Below are 11,132 nucleotides of genomic sequence, written 5' to 3'. Positions count from 1 at the left end.
TTCTGGGTCCTGCTGTGGCACAGCAAAGGGGGGGGGGTTTTGGGGGTTAAACCCCCCCCCCCCAGAGCTTGGAATTTTTAAAAAGTTTAATCCATTTTACTTAAGTGTATTGATATTACTAATAGAATAGAGGAAGGATTAATAAAATATCCCTCAGAAAGCCGCAAAACTCACCATTTGGAACCGTTTATCTTAAAGTTCCGCAATTCATTAATCTCGCGCCTACCGCTTATCTCAGTAGGTATTCCATACCCCCACATACCCCGGTACTAGTTGCACCTAAACCCCCCCAGCCTTAATTCCTAACTGCGCCCCTGGGGTCCTGTAACTCTGGGTGCAGTTTCACATGGTGGCCTGAGTCACCTCTCACTGTCACCACCCTTTCCTTGGAAGAGTGCTTACTGTTCAATTTTTTTGGTGTGTAGTTAATTACTAGCACAACTGTGAGATATTCATTATATATAAATATCAATTCTGCAAAACAAATAATGATATTGATTTTAGACTCATCAAGAATCAATGATAATTCTTCGTATTTTCACCAGTTGATGTATGCCACACGCACGAGAAAACAATCAGGGAAGAAAAAAATCATGCAGACTGTGAAATGATCAGGGATCTTGACCTTGGTCCTGGGAGGATGGAAAACTCCCAGGGGAAGAGGGGCTGTGTAAAATTTTTTAAATGTACATTTTTTTTACACATTTTTGAACCTAAATTTTCATTTTCATTCTTATCAACAGTTGAAATTGAGGAATTTTAGACATGTAAGAATGAAAAAATGTTAAAATAAAAAAATTAATAATTTTGATCAAATTTGGCAGGGTCATTACCCCTGTGCATGATTAATACATTACACAGGTTAGTTGACTTGCTACCCGTTGCAATCCGAAAGCGCTGTGGTCCGACTCCCGCGTCTATTAGTTCCCCACTTTTGCCACTTGTCGCGACAAAAATATTCTCTGGGTTGCTTAGTCATTACATTCCAACGCAAGGCTACGGACGCTTGTGTGCAGAGCTCCGGAATTCATCAATTTGTGAGATTTTCTTTGGAAAATATTTGCAATTCTCGAACTTGTTATGTGTGGGGATGCACGACCGCTTACAAGAAGACGCAAAAAGTGAACACTTCGGTGGATATCTGGAAGAAAGCAGGTCCAAGGCTATGGCATGGTGTGGCTACGGTGAGTACCATTTTAGTTGGTAAGAGGGATTGATCAACTTTGGCCGATTTTTTTAAAATTTCTGTTATTAGACGTTAATATACATATCTTGTGATGAGATAACAATTGGTTATCATTCGCCGTGGGAGGAAAGTGAGCACTGGGGAGGAAAATGTGCTGCTGTTACTTCCCGCCAGCAATGGCGGGAAGTGCCAGCTATATGCAAGTTGGCTAAAGACCTATGAAAAATTAGATCCAAAGTTTTTAGAATACGCATGTTTGCTGTTTATATCCGAATAAAATATTTTAAAGTCGGCCGGTAAGCAATTAATCGCCTTTTTTACACATCGTGGGGATATCGCGGGCGACTCCATTTTGGCGTCCTTATTGGCATTTATACATGAATGTTCTTCTCTGGACTGAAAGCTTTCTATTTGTCTTCTAAATAAGTGGGGTTTAAATCAGGGATAATCGATGTAGTGTAATGACTTCAAGGCAGAATTGTTGATAATGTGAAGAGATCAATTTAATCTGCCATGTGCTTCTATTTAGATGATGCATATATCTCGCGGATTGATGCGCTGACGCAATGGCGGAATAGGAACCTCTTCGCAATGCCTACGAATTTATGTCCGCGCCAGTGAATGCGTTGTGAAAATAGGGTATCGTCGAATTAATTTGATATCTTTTCGTTTTATAAAGTGAGTTCTCTTTCCGTTTGAAACATAAAATCGCTCTTTCCGTCTGATAAGAGATATGTTTGTATTTTTTTATGATAGAGTTCTAAACTTTCACTGATTGGTAACTAGAAAATGTTCTAACATTTGTAATGAGTGTTAAACTATTTCTTATTGAGTGTTGTATTGTCGATCCTTGTGTTTCTTCCTTTAAATCAGTTTTCTTACATCATCTGTTTTCTACCTTTTAGGTGGAGTATTGCCGTGGTTTTGCTGTTTCGATTGCAAGGATGCTGGGCCAGAAACGGCCGCTGGAGTAGTGCAATTGGTGGGAGCGAAGTTAAATTAGTGAAAGTGAAGTGCAATTAATACTATTCTGGAGCAGTCAGTGTTATCATAGTGCAATTAGGTTAGTGTAGTGCAAGTTATTTCAACGATACAAGGCTTGAATTTTTGTATCAACTGTTCTCAGTGTTGTTTCATTATTTATTTGCTGTGCTTAATCATCTTAAGTTTAAACTGTTTGTAAAAGGAAAGTTATTTTACGTGGTGTGTGACTCACACAGTGAATAGCTATAGTTTGATATTGGACAAAAGAGATTTCTGTTTTACATTTGAAACTACATTTCTATGTAAGTTACAATTTTGGCAATAAATTTCTGTTTGATGTGATTGTGAACAATAATTGGGATATAATTATTTAAGTCTACATGACATCCGGTCCACGTTTCCCGTAACAGCTGCAAATTGCATGATTTCTAATGTGTGTTACAGTTAATGTGAGTGCCACCCCATCAGAGGCAAGTATTTGCAAATCCATGCACAGGTGAGTTTTGTGTTATAGTCATAATAAAATGCCAAATTTCAATTCTGTGAAGGACAACTGTTAGATAGGGTAGCGCTTTTTAGTCAATAGCATTCTTCATTCTTAATCTTGCACTGTGACATCCGTTGCAAATGCAATGAGCATTGTTAGATTAATTGCCATATCTTCAACGCTTTATGATGCATCACGTCCGAAATGTTGTTTGTGGTTGTGTTCGGTGCCTTTTTTTTCTCGTTGCTTTTGAAATCAAAAGAGTTCGGGGCTTAGTGGGTTTTGAGCTTTATCTGTACCAATCGCTCTTTCCGTTGATAAGAGAAATGTGTTTGTATTTTTTTAAGATCGATTTCTAATTTCACTGATCCCTCTCGTGCAAATACTTTCTAAAAGTCATACTTTATTTACGCTTAATTATTCTGTGGTTTTCTTCGCTGTGCCTTATGACAACTAAAGTCAATGTCATACTCCGATAACATTACCGATATACATCGCAATACTTATAGTAGGGGAATCCAGAAGTTGCGATGTTCTGACATGTTAAGCAGGTAATTGTGCACTGTGAGAGGCGTCGTATATATTACGGAATACGTCGTCTGCTGGTCATGGAGTTAGCGGGAAATTGACAAAAGGACGATTTGTTGGTCAGTGATTCGTTGAAATGTATTTATTAACGGGTAGTGGTCAAGTCGAAAAGTTAATTCGGTTTTCTGTCCGTCCTATTGCCCTTTAAAACTATACATTTCCCAATGCAGCGACCCGTCTTTGCAGAATAGGCAACACTGCGACATTTGGCAACACTTCGTTAGCTCGGGATGCTCATGGCAACACCTAGTGGCAGTCTCTTTAATCTCCTATATAATGTATTCTCCATGCCCCTGTGAGCCTGTGATCCTAAATCTACCCCTAGACACCATGGTCACACATGCAATCCATTCGAACGTATTTAATAATAATTTTACACAGAATTAATAAAGATTATTTAGTAGTAATCGGAATGTATTTTTCATTCATCCTATTTCACGTTAACGGTGCCCAACCCTGCCTTTTTCCTGTTGAAATCAACTTCATCCTCAAGGTCGGTAAAAGCCAGGTCGTGTCACGCACTTGACCAATGTAATCCGCCATCTTGATTCTCAAGCGCGGCGGGAATTCAAATTTTACGTGCATTTAAATGGGAGACATAGGTAAAAGGGAACACGGTTATCTCACAACATAATCGATGCAGGGACATGAAATTTTTTTTATAAATAGTTAATAAAATGGAAATTTATGATACGTCTGTATTTTGAGTCTATGGTCCACGGTTCGACTCTAGAAAAATTGTCAAATCACGGGAAAAATAAATTTCGCACTGCAGCGCTCTGGATGCATGGGTTGTAAGGCACCATGTCTTTCTTCCTTATTTAGGAAGTCTGGTACATGAAATTTTCCATGGTCATAGATGATTATAATATACTTGCGAACACGGGCAGTTTTTGACACTGAAGACCTCGGTTCGACTCTAGAATAATTGTCAACTCACGGGAAAAATAAATTTCGCACTGCAGCGCTCTGGATGCATGGGTTGTAAGGCACCATGTCTTGCTTCCTTATTTAGGAAGTCTGGTACATGAAATTTTCCATGGTCATAGATGATTATAATATACTTGCGAACACGGGCAGTTTTTGACACTGAAGACCTCGGTTCGACTCTAGAAAAATTGTCAACTCACGGGAAAAATAAATTTCGCACTGCAGCGCTCTGGATGCATGGGTTGTAAGGCACCATGTCTTGCTTCCTTATTTAGGAAGTCTGGTACATGAAATTTTCCATGGTCATAGATGATTATAATATACTTGCGAACACGGGCAGTTTTTGACACTGAAGACCTCGGTTCGACTCCAGAAAAATTGTCAACTCACGGGAAAAATAAATTTCGCACTGCAGCGCTCTGGATGCATGGGTTGTAAGGCACCATGTCTTGCTTCCTTATTTAGGAAGTCTGGTACATGACATTTTCCATGGTCATAGATAATTATAATATACTTGCGAACACGGGTAGTTTTTGACACTGAAGACCTCGGTTCGACTCTAGAAAAATTGTCAACCCACGCGACAAAAATTTTCTTACTTCAGCGCTCCGGGTGCATAGGTACAAGGAACCATGTTTTATTCCTTTATTTATGAAATTAGATTCATGAAATCTCCCAAGGTCATAGGAAATTATAGTATACTTGATAACATGGGCGGTTTTTAGTCTGACGACCTCGGTTCGACTCTGGAAAAATTTACAAGCCAAGCGAAAAAAACATTCGTTCTACAGCGCTCCGTGTGTATAGGTACAAGGAATCATGTCTCACTTCCTTAATTAGGAAGTCCGGTGCATGGAATTTTCCACGATCATAGTTAATTACATTATACTAGATAATAAGGGCGGTTTTCGACCCTGAAGATCTCGGTTCAACTCTGAAAAAATCCCCAACCCACACAACAAAAATTTTCTTCAGCGATCCGGGTGAATAGGTACAAGGAACCATGTTTCATTCCTTCATTTATGAAGTTAGATTCATGAAATCTCCCAAGGTTATAGGAAATTATAGCATACCTGATAATACTTTTATTATTTTATTAAATAAAAATTAAATTATTAAAATTATATTATATGGCGGTATTTTAGTCTGAGGAACGTGGTTCGACTCTCGAAAAATGCCCAAACCAAGCGATAGGATGACTGATCTAAGAGGGTTGTGAATTTATTAACATTGCTACTCCAAATCATGTATGTAATACTAGAACCATCTGCTTACCAATTTTCTAAGAATCATGACAAATAATCTGACTGCAACTGCATTTAATTCAGCACAGAGCAAATGCATTCCAAATTACACCCAGACCATTAACAATTAAAATACTTATTGAGATGAATTGCTGGATAGAAATAAAAAAAGCTGGCACATCGTAATCACATCCTTATATTATAATAAAATTCACTACAATCTCCACAGTTCAGTAAATCACATAACTATTTACAATTACAGTCATATAAAGTAATGTTTGATCATTAAAACAGAAAGTCATGGGCAATAGAATATTTTTCCAGAATAAATAAAATATAATTTTGTTGAAATAGTAGTACAATTTGATCAAACTATTTTCAAAACAGATGCACATAATTTAAGGCTTTTAAAACATCCATTTAAAGGTGCACTGCCATAATGTCTAGACTTTAAGGAATGATGATTTTGCTAATGCTGGCAAATGTAGCAGTAAGGTCCACACAACAGGTATCACCCTCAGGATTACAAATCCAGCTGCCACTTAATGCATAGTATCCTGTCCCGGATTAAGAAGAACAGTTTTTCAAATAGTTCATGATTATCCACTGCACCAGGCTGCTAGAAAACATAACATATAAATACCATGAGACAAAGTAAACCGAAGAGTTAACAATGTAATTAATTGAACAAACCATTCAATTTGAGATGCACAAGTATGTTCATGGGAAATCAACATTCAAAAGGAAAAAGTTATGTTCATCCAAGTTATCATTATAGGTCAGTGTATAGAATACCCAACAACACTTAAACCATGATCCCGAAAAAATCAGAACTATGTAATTGTGTTTGTAGTTCATAGAATAATATCTTAAAATAAATGGATTGTACTAAACATCAATTCCATACTTAAAATCATCAACTTCTAAATATACTGATATTCCTCCTGATGTAAGATCCTAATAAAATCCTTGCAAACCTGAAATACAATTAAAAAGACCATCGGAAACAGTACATATTACATAATTTCCAAGGATTGCAGATTGCAGTAGTCTCACACATTATCCAAATATGTAAAATAAAGTTGAAATGCCATTCACCATTACCATATGCCTGCAAAATGACAAGTTCACAGCAATGCATAAGGCCTCATATACTCCAATATCATATACCAGCATTGCATTATAATTTGCATTGCATTATATACTTGCATTATAACAGCTTTGCCCTGATTTTATCTAACTTAAGAGACAGATTAGAGACAGCTTATCAAACTTACTTCACCAACGTTACCAAAGATAATCAGACTTCACCATCCCCACAGGTCAAAAATACTAAGATTTTCCTAAAGCAATGTCCCTGATGGGTATCTCATTTGCTCCACCATTGAAGACAGATCAACCTAGAAGAAAGAAAATAATTATAAGGACATCCTTGGATACATTTCGAAAAGGCAAGACAAATGAAAAATGCTCCTACTTACTCATGCTTGCCAATCATTCATCTTCATAGACTGTTTCCACAATGTTCCGAATGAGACTCACTTGCTCCCAAAGTTAACACAGATGTTATTCCATTCTTCAAATCATTTAACAACTCTCATGGCTAACATGTTCACAACTCACCAAACCATAGATGACAAAGGAACCTAGGAAAGTGATAACATGTCCATATGATAATAATAAACTCTCATTGAATGCTTATTAATTGTCTAAAGTTGAGGCCTATGTTAATTAGTTAGAAATTGTAAATATTGCCAATCCCAATAATGAATGTAATACTAGAATAATCCGCATGCAAATATTCCAAGAATCACGGCAAATAATCTGACACAGTGATGTCAGTGTGCACTCAGGTGAGCCTTTAGGTACATTAAAGATTTTACAAATAACTGCAATAAATGAATATACATCAGAACATTAATTAGAATAGGATGGATTCCAAACTCAATCACTGATTTTAAGTCAGCAAATGCTGCACGGAGCAAATGCATTCCAAATTGAGCAATTAGACTCAGACAATTAACAATGACAAGACAATCATAGATGTAAATAACTGAAGCATAAAGCCTGTTAAATTGTAGGAAGTAGTTTTACAAATCCAGTAGAATACCTCGCTCATGTGTTAATTTTAATGGATATATTATGGGTTGAAATGCACTATAGATACAGGGTGGGGTACAGACATAATGGGTATTAAATGAAACGAAATGATTAATACCGAGCTAAATGCAGGAGATAACCCCGAAAGGAAAGATATGGTGCATTTCAATATGCAGTCAAACTATACTAATAATGTTGCATTGATGGAGAGAGAAATAAATCATCCAGGCTCATCATAATCACATTCTTATATTATAATTCACTACAATCTCCACGGTTAAGTTAATCACAAAACTGTATCTATATTCACATAAGTCATATGAGTGTGCACTGATCATTAAGAGGGATAGTTATAATATGCATATTATCATCCTGGAATAAGAATAACTGTTCTTCAAGTAGTTCATCAATAACCATTGCACCAGGCTGCTAGAAAACACAACATATAAAAACCATTATAAAAAGTATACCAAATGCCAGCAATTCCATACTTAAAGTCATCAACTTCTTAAAATAAACTGATATTCTCCCTGATGTAAGATCCAAATAAAACCCTTGTACACCTGAAATAGAATTACAAACACTATTTGAAACAATACATGCTACATAACTTTCACAGGTTGTAAAATCTCACATATTAACCAAACATGAGAATAAAGTTAACATGTCATTCAGCATTTGCCAGCTATATGAAAGGCTGTTCATAGCAATATATAAGGTATCATATTCTCAAATAACACAAGCTAGCTCATGCCATTACTAAATACTACCCAGTTCCCAAACTAATCCTACAAAAATATTTTGTAGCCTATAAAAGGGTGGGAAAAATGTGCACATTAACATTATTGAAACAAGTTCTAATTCTCTTACATGACTTACCATTTTTTTAATAAATAATCCTCATGAGGCAACCAACTTCTTCCTTAAATTCTCCAGCCATCATTCCATAATTCAACTGATTTCACCATCACTCATGAATACCGTGTTAATGCCTCAACTGACCATAGATCATAATTCAACCTAGAAGAATGATAATAATGATATGAACACCATTGGGAATATGTTGCAACGGAACACAAGATGAAAAAATGCACCTACTTACACATGTGTGGTTATGAGACAGCTTCATAAACTTTTCCGACAATGTTCCCCATAAGACTCTCACTTGCTTCCTTAATTTCTCTATCTACATTCTACAATTCAAATGATTTTACCAGCTCTCATAAGTAACATGTTCACACTTCACCTGACCATGGATCATATATCAACCTAGAAGAATTATTAGAATTAAAAGAACAACCATGGAAATATGTAGCAAGGGAAGGACTGGATGAAAAAATACATCTACTTACACCTTTATGGTTGTGGAACAGCATCTATGACTTCTTTCAATAATGTTCCCCCAGGAAACTGTCACATTTTCCTTAAATTATCCAGCAAAATTCTACAATTCCAATGATTTTACCAGCTATCATGAGTAATATGTACACGCTTCAACTGACCATAGACCATTCAACCTAGAAGGATGACAATAATGATAAAAACAACCTTGGTAATATGTTATAAATTTATAACAATATTTTGCGATTGCAAGGGAGGACAATGGAAAAAAACATCTACTTACACCTGTGTACTTATGAAACAGCTTCCAAGACTTAGGCAGTATTCCTCATAAGACGGTCACTTGCTTCCTTAATTTATCCAGCAGTCATTCCACAGTTCAAATGCTTTCATGAGTACATTTTTATTTTGTTGCTGCTTCACCTGACTAGCTCATCATAGTTCAACCTGAAAAAATGGCAGAAATAATAGGAACAACCTTGGAAATAGTTTGCATAGGAAGGACAGGTAATGCCTGCGAAAAGCAATGCTCATCACAATAATATCAGATTATAAATTGTATGTGGTCATTTTCATTAGGCTTCACCGTATTGATTCACATCCTACAGTGGGTAATCTATTAACACATATAATGATTAGTATCTATTACAATGTTGAATATTTATTACTTTTTGCATGAATTTGGCCATATAATGTTCAACTTTTGCACTAATCCACAATAAAATGGGCTGATGTTATTGCACCATTTACACAGTAAATGAATGATAGCATAGATTTAAGGTCTATTTTTCCCACACTACTGTTACACTCTCAATAACTTAACCTCACATAATACCACATGTCCTTATTCCCATGAATTCAACACACAATGACTGCACTCAAATAACTGTCAAATAATTGAACTGCCATATATTGATATCCCTATAGCCCACACTTTAATTAAATTCCTGTCAATAGACCCTTCCTTTAAATGAAGATATACTTTGCGACATTCTCAAAAACTACCAGACAACTTTATAAACGGTACATAGGCTTTATATAAATTTATACGCGAAGGAGTCCATGTATGAAGTTATAGGTTACTGCAATTCGGTGTGCATAATATCCAGTATCATGAAAATATCACTTCAACAGCACTGATACAAAAAAGTTAACTGAAAGCCAAACAAATAACGTAACAAGTGATAATTCAATATTCTACTACATAACTCATAAATTTACTACACACTAGCAGAATTAAAACTCGAGTAAAGCATATAACTTTCTCGTACATGGTTGCATTGAACTTCACAATCATAATTTGTAAATACTTTTCCATTATATCATAATACACTTACTTTTGCTTTCAGCATCCGGATTTCCTAATTAATCACCAACATCTCGTCCTGTTGACAGTCGGGAACGTCTGGTTCTTCCACCAACTCTCCTCCAGCACACGGGTTGATATCCGAGTTGTTTGGATGCAAGAATTTCTATGCATAACGTATAACGAATGCACGAGTTTAACAGGACATCTTATTACGACTTCCAAAAGTGCATAAAAAACTGAAATTATTAGAAAAGACTAGATTCGACTGTCGCCAATTTGTAATATTAAAACTATGTAAACTTATTCAAACTTTGTATAACTTATCTTCAGAATACATACCTTTTTCCAGAAATCGCTGTTGGAACGGCAGTTTGTTTATGTAGTTTGCGACCATCCTGTTGACGACACTCTTAACTTCTCCGCAGTGAAACAAACCTAAATAATAATATTCGTAAAAATTGAGGAATTTCTGAACAGAGAAGGCATTATCCATTGCACGTATAAAACTGAATTGAAGAAATGTATACTGGCGCAAGCGAGCCTACATACGATTCGATTATTCTACTAATTTACAATGAAAATGCACCATTTCCGTATTATTCCGTATGAAACATGACCCGAAGTAATAAATAACATTGAAAAGTTTGGCACTTTTGCATTACTTAACATAATTTCAAGGCAAAGCGTGATGAATCCGTATCAAAATATGCTGGTGACAACAGCGTTGTCAACAACTTTTGAGAAGCCTATATTTCTACTATGTGACGTTCCCTCATTGACATAGACTATTGCTAGAATTATTAAGACTTACGTTGAATATATAAATATTTACAAAGTACAAATACAGGCAAAAAATACTTATAATATTGTCACTTCCTTACCTCACAATGTGCGATGTTATTGTAGATTTCCATTTGTTTCTTCTGCAATCTATCGACCAAGGAGCCTTTCTTTTACGATCAG

At 36.0% G+C, this 11,132-nt stretch overlaps 2 long non-coding RNA genes across 6 annotated transcripts; one reads left to right on the top strand and one right to left on the bottom strand.

The window, feature by feature from the left end:
- The first annotated feature begins 847 nt into the window (after positions 1-847).
- Positions 848-2,525, top strand: LOC124168393. Its single transcript, XR_006866926.1, has 2 exons — positions 848-1,184; positions 2,092-2,525. It is a non-coding gene; the product is annotated as an uncharacterized LOC124168393 (long non-coding RNA).
- A 3,459-nt stretch (positions 2,526-5,984) lies between these two features.
- LOC124167832 lies at positions 5,985-8,438 on the bottom strand. 5 transcript variants are annotated; one of them, XR_006866771.1, is made up of 5 exons: positions 8,399-8,438; positions 7,990-8,082; positions 6,901-7,065; positions 6,697-6,819; positions 5,985-6,035 (listed from the first exon to the last, which is right to left on the bottom strand). It is a non-coding gene; the product is annotated as an uncharacterized LOC124167832 (long non-coding RNA). The 5 variants fall into 5 exon arrangements; XR_006866769.1 differs by having other exon boundaries at positions 5,994-6,038; XR_006866772.1 differs by lacking the exon at positions 5,985-6,035 and adding an exon at positions 6,345-6,396.
- Positions 8,439-11,132: the final 2,694 nt, after the last annotated feature.

This window comes from Ischnura elegans, chromosome 11, assembly GCF_921293095.1.
Source record: "Ischnura elegans chromosome 11, ioIscEleg1.1, whole genome shotgun sequence".
Classification (NCBI taxonomy): domain Eukaryota; kingdom Metazoa; phylum Arthropoda; class Insecta; order Odonata; family Coenagrionidae; genus Ischnura; species Ischnura elegans.
Note: the sequence above shows the minus strand (reverse complement) of the source record. Positions and strands in the feature narration are given on the sequence as shown.